At 48.9% G+C, this 6,295-nt stretch overlaps 1 pseudogene; it reads right to left on the bottom strand.

Annotated features, from left to right (window-relative positions):
* Window positions 1-1,319: 1,319 nt before the first annotated feature.
* Window positions 1,320-1,523, bottom strand: LOC144479343 (U2 spliceosomal RNA; annotated as a pseudogene).
* Between the last annotated feature and the right edge of the window lie 4,772 nt (window positions 1,524-6,295).

Below are 6,295 nucleotides of genomic sequence, written 5' to 3'. Positions count from 1 at the left end.
ATGAGGAGAATATTTTCTCTCAGAGGGTGGTGAGTGTCTGGAACTCTCTTCCTCAAAAGGCCATGGAAGCACAGTCTTTAAATATTCTTAAGACAGAGCTGGATAGATTCTTGATTAACACGGGGGTGAAAGGTTATCAGGGATGGGCAGGAATGTGGGGTTGAAGTTACAATCAGATCAGCCATGATAGTATTGAATGGCAGAGCAGGCTCAAGGGGTCGAGTGGCCTACTCCTGCTCCTAATTTGAATGTTTGTATGGGACTATCATAGTGCAGCCCCTTTATCTTCAGGTAGAGTATCAGCTGCTCACATCTCTGATTTACCTACTCAGATGTTCTTGGATGACATCCTCTGGTTTTTGGAGTCCTTGTGGGTGCTGCAAGTGACAGCTCCACCTGAACCCAGGCAGGGCGGACTGGGCTAGCGAGAGACGATGTGGGTTATTGACAGACAGCTGGGATTGTGGGTGAGGAGTGTTTCAATTTTACATTTCAGTGCTACCACAGTGCTGGAGAATGCCTTGGTGTAGATGGGTGCAGGTATCTGTCCAATGTTTGCATGTTGATATTCAATGTATTCATTGACCCATTTTGTTTGGAGACTATGACAGGCCTTGGTGGCAGCCATCGGAGAAGATGTGACCAGTCACATAACTGTTCTCTGGAATGGCAGTGATTCTGTTTTGAAGACCTCCCCGCAGATTGCACAGTTTCTGCTGCCTCTGAATGATTCTCCTTTTTGTTGCTGACCCTCATGATATAGCCTCTGTGTCCAGCTGAGTAGAGTTGGGGGAGGCTGAGAGGCGAACTCTCTTTCTCCCTGCACAGATGCTGCCTGAGCTGCTCAGTATTTTCAGCATTTTCTGTTATTAAATCCTGGCGCTGACTCTGGTCTCTGACATGAACTCTTCACTATTGTCCCTGGGCACGATCTCACTGGCCCTACACGCCACGCTCCCGCTGCAGTGAAGTCGGAGAATTTGGCGGCCAGCCGTGGGCGGCACGGTAGCACAGTGGTTAGCACTGCTGCTTCACAGCTCCAGGGTCCCGGGTTCGATTCCCGGCTCGGGTCACTGTCTGTGTGGAGTTTCCACATTCTCCTCGTGTCTGCGTGGGTTTCCTCCGGGTGCTCCGGTTTCCTCCCACAGTCCAAAGATGTGCGGGTTAGGTTGATTGGCCAGGTTAAAAATTGCCCCTTAGAGTCCTGGGATGCGTAGGTTAGAGGGATTAGCGGGTAAATATGTGGGGTGGGATTGTGGTCGGTGCAGACTCGATGGGCCGAATGGCCTCCTTCTGCACTGTAGGGTTTCTATGATTTCTATGATTTCTATGATTGGAGGAGCAAAGCAACACCTCCTCCAAGACTTGAGCTCATTTGCATCTTAGCCAAAAGGCCGGGATGCAACTTTTAAAAATTGCTTCATATGAAACATATGAAGCCCCAATGCAACCCAATGACCTCAACCAAGTGCAGCATCCAATCCACACTACACTTGATCTTAGCCAAAAGGCCGAGAAGCGACATTACTGAAGTGTCAGGTCAGTATGAGGCTGTCACTGTGAGGCTGTCACTGTGAGGCTGTCACTGTGAGGCTGTTGGAACATAAGAACATAAGAAATAGGAGCAGGAGTAGGCCATCAAGCCCCTCGAGCCTGCCCTGCCATTCAATAAGATTATGGCTGATCTGAAGTGGATCAGTTCCACTTACCCGCCTGATCCCTATAACCCCTAATTCCCTTACCGATCAGGAATCCATCTATCCGTGATTTAAACATATTCAACGAGGTAGCCTCCACCACTTCAGTGGGCAGAAAATTCCAGAAATTCACCACCCTCTGAGAGAAGAAGTTCCTCCTCAACTCTGTCCTAAACTGACCCCCCTTTATTTTGAGGCTGTGCCCTCTAGTTCTAGCTTCCTTTCTAGGTGGAAAGAATCTCTCCACCTCTACCCTATCCAGCCCCTTCATTATCTTATAGGTCTCTATAAGATCCCCCCCTCAGCCTTCTAAATTCCAACGAGTACAAACCCAATCTGCTCAGTTTCTCCTCATAATCAATACCCCTCGTCTCTGGTATCAACCTGGTGAACCTTCTCTGCACTCCCTCCAAGGCCAATATATCCTTCCGCAAATAAGGGGGCCAATACTGCACACAGTATTCCAGCTGAATAGACTGGTAGACTCTGGTAGACTGGTAGACCAGCTGGTAGACTCTCACTGTGAGGCTGTCACTGTGAGGTGAGGCTGTCACTGTGAGGTGAGGCTGTCACTGTGAGGTGAGGCTGTCACTGTGAGGTGGGGCTGTCACTGTGAGGTGGGGCTGTCACTGTGAGGTGGGGCTGTCACTGTGAGGTGGGGCTGTCACTGTGAGGTGGGGCTGTCACTGTGAGGTGGGGCTGTCACTGTGAGGTGGGGCTGTCACTGTGAGGTGGGGCTGTCACTGTGAGGTGGGGCTGTCACTGTGAGGTGGGGCTGTCACTGTGAGGTGGGGCTCTCACTGTGAGGTGGGGCTCTCATCGTGAGGCTGTGTAGACTCTCACTGTGAGGCTGTCATTCTGAGGCTCTCGCTGTGAGGCTGTGTTGACTCTCATTGTGAGGCTCTTGCTGTGAGGCTGTGTCGACTCTCACTGTGAGGCTGTCACTGTGAGGCTGTCACAGTGACGCTGTCACAGTGACGCTGAGTAGACTCATTGTGAGGCTCTCACTGTGAGGTGAAGCTCTCTCACTGTGAGTCTGTCACTATGAGGCTCTCACTGTGAGGCTGTGTAGACTCTCATTGTGAGACTGTCACTGTGAGGCTCTCACTGTGAGACTGTCACAGTGACGCTGAGTAGACTCTCACTGTGAGGTGAGGCTCTCTCACTGTGAGTCTGTCACTATGAGGCTCTCACTGTGAGGCTGTGTAGACTCTCACTGTGAGGCTGTGTAGACTCTCACTGTGAGGCTGTCACTGTGAGGCTCTCACTGTGAGGCTGTGTAGACTCTCACTGTGAGGCTGTGTAGACTCTCACTGTGAGGCTGTCACTGTGAGGCTGTGTAGACTCTCACTGTGAGGCTGTGTAGACTCTCACTGTGAGGCTGTCACTGTGAGGCTCTCACTGTGAGGCTGTGTAGACTCTCATTGTGAGGCTGTCACTATGAGGCTCTCACTGTGAGGCTGACCTGACACAATCTCAACTCCACTCTTTAAAGAGAGAATCCATTGTCGGTGACTTACAGCAGCTGCTGGTCTGTATGTGCTGGCCTGTGCAAGGGGAGAAAACAAAGGATTTGGGAGAAATTACCATTGGGAAGATGATCATCTCTCATTTGCTGTTGTACCTGGTCACATTACCGAGTGTTGCATGACAAGTTAAGTGGCTTTTATTTACAGTTGCGTCACCAAGTGCCTACACGGACAACAATTCCATCCAGACCCTATCTCTGTAACCCCTCCCCCCGTATTTACTCTGCTAATCCCCCTGACACTAAGGAGCACTTTGCATGACCAATCCACCAACCCACACATCTTTGGACTGTGGGAGGACACCGGTGCACCCGGAGGAAACCCAGACACGAGGAGAATGTGCAAACTCCTCACAGTCACCCAAGGTCGGAATCAAACCTGTGTCCCTGGCATGTGAGGCAGTAGTGCTATTACTATCACAGTACTATTGTCCATCTCCCTCCCTGCGGTAGACAGACAGGCTGAAATTCTATTGACCTTCTTCTGCTCTTGTCGGCTGTACATTGGTCACAAGGTCACTTGTGGCTCTCATCCTGTCACTCGTGTTCTGCAAGAGATATATGAATGAATGTATTAGCATGTGTTCATCTGATGGATGGAGAACATTGTGAGGGTGACTGTAGGAGAGAGGCATGACATTGATAAGGACGAGGGTGAGTTGGAGTGATGAATACATAGTGAGGGAGTGCATTGAAAGTGGATGGATGTACCTGCAAGATGGGTGGATGTGAGAACCCCCTTTTTTCTTTGTTGAACTGATCTTGAGAGTCTGCCTCCAGAAGCAGTCTCATTGCACAGTCATAGAATCATAGAATCCTACAGTACAGAAGGAGGCCATTCGGCCCGTCCAGTCTACACAGACCACAATCCCACCCAGGCTCTATCCCAAAACCCCCATGCATTTACCCTGCTAATCCCCCTGACACTAGGGTCAATTTAGCATAACCAATCCACCTAACCCACACATCTTTGGACAGTGAGAGAAAACTGGAGCACCCGGAGGAAACCCACGCAGACATGGGGAGAATGTGCAAACTCCACACAGACAGTGACCCAAGCCGGGAATCGAACCCAAGTCCCTGGAGTTGTGAGGCAGCAGTGCTAACCACTGTGCCGCCGTGCCCCTTTCACATGACTATGGAAAGCCAGAGGTGTTACATTTCATAACCCAACATCTTTGCTCCCAGCACATTACAAATTTACAATCAAGACTAGCGACTTTGGTGATAATGGTGAACAATCCTTACCTTGCTGAAGGAACAAAATGGTTAGAGTGAGTGAAACTTATCCTGATGATTGAATAGTACAGTTACCCATATAGCACCCCTACCTTGTTCATTGAAGAGAAACCAGAACAAATGCTGGAACATATAGAAATAGAAATAGAACAGTACAGCACAGTACAGGCCCTTCGGCCCTCGATGTTGTGCCGAGCTTTGTCCGAAACCAAGATCAAGCTATCCCACTCCCTGTCATTCTAGTATGCTCCATGTGCCTATCCAATAACCGCTTGAAATTTCCTAAAGTGTCCGACTCCACTATGACAGCAGGCAGTCCATTCCACACCCCAACCACTCTCTGAGTAAAGAACCTACCTCATACATCCCTCCTATATCTCCCACCATGAACCCTATAGTCATGCCCCCTAGTAACAGCTACATCCACCCGAGGAAATAGTCTCTGAACGTCCACTCTATCTATCCCCCTTATCATCTTATAAACCTCTATTAAGTCGCCTCTCATCCTCCTCCGCTCTAAAGAGAAAAGCCCTAGCTCCCTCAACCTTTCCTCATAAGACCTACCCTCCAAACCAGGCAGCGTCCTGGTAAATCTCCTCTGCACTCTCTCCAATGCTTCCACATCCTTCTTATAGTGAGGTGACCAGAACTGCACACAATATTCCAAATGTGGTCTCACCAAGGTCCTGTACAGTTGCAGCATAACCCCACGGCTCTTAAACTCAAACCCCCTGTTAATAAAAGCTAACACACTATAGGCCTTCTTCACGGCTCTATCCACTTGAGTGGCAACCTTCAGAGATCTGTGGATATGAACCCCAAGATCTCTCTGTTCCTCCACATTCCTGAGAACCCTGCCGTTGACCCTGTAATCCGCATTCAAATCTGTCCTTCCAAAATGAATCAACTCGCACTTATCAGTGTTAAACTCCATCTGCCATTTTTCGGCCCAGCTCTGCATCCTATCAATGTCTCTTTGCAGCCTACAACAGCCCTCCACCTCATCCACTACTCCACCAATTTTGGTGTCATCAGCAAATTTACTGACCCACCCTTCAGCCCCCTCCTCCAAGTCATTGATAAAAATCACACATAGCAGAGGACCCAGCACTGATCCCTGTGGTACACCGCTGGTAACTGGTCTCCAGTCTGAAAATTTTCCATCCACCACCACCCTCTGTCTTCTATGAGATAGCCAGTTACTTACCCAATTGGCCAAATTTCCCCTCTATCCCACACCACCTTACTTTCTTCATGAGCCTACCATGGGGAACTTTATCAAACGTCTTACTAAAATCCATGTATACGACATCAACTGCTCTACCTTCACCTACACACTTAGTTACCTCCTCAAAGAATTCAATCAAATTTGTGAGGCAAGACTTACCCTTCACAAATCCGTGCTGACTATCACGGATTAAGCTGCATCTTTCCAAATGGTCATAAATCCTATCCCTCAGGACCTTTTCCATTAACTTACTGACCAGCAAAGTAAGACTAACCGACCTATAATTACCAGGGTCATTCCTATTTCCTTTCTTGAACAGAGGAACAACATTCGCCACTCTCCAGTCCTCTGGCACTATCCACGTGGACAGTGAGGACCCAAAGATCAAAGCCAAAGGCTCTGCAATCTCATCCCTTGCCTCCCAAAGAATCCTAGGATATATCCCATCTGGCCCAGGGGACTTATCGACCCTCAGGTTTTTCAAAATTGCTAATACACCATCCCTCAGAACATCTACCTCCCCAGCCTATCAGCCTGTATCCCATTCTCATCCTTAAAAACATGGTCCCTCTCCTTGGTGAACACTGAAGAAAAGTATTCATT

Source organism: Mustelus asterias, chromosome 25 (genome assembly GCF_964213995.1).
Source record: "Mustelus asterias chromosome 25, sMusAst1.hap1.1, whole genome shotgun sequence".
In the NCBI taxonomy this organism is placed as follows: domain Eukaryota; kingdom Metazoa; phylum Chordata; class Chondrichthyes; order Carcharhiniformes; family Triakidae; genus Mustelus; species Mustelus asterias.
This window is presented reverse-complemented; position numbering and strand designations above follow the sequence as displayed.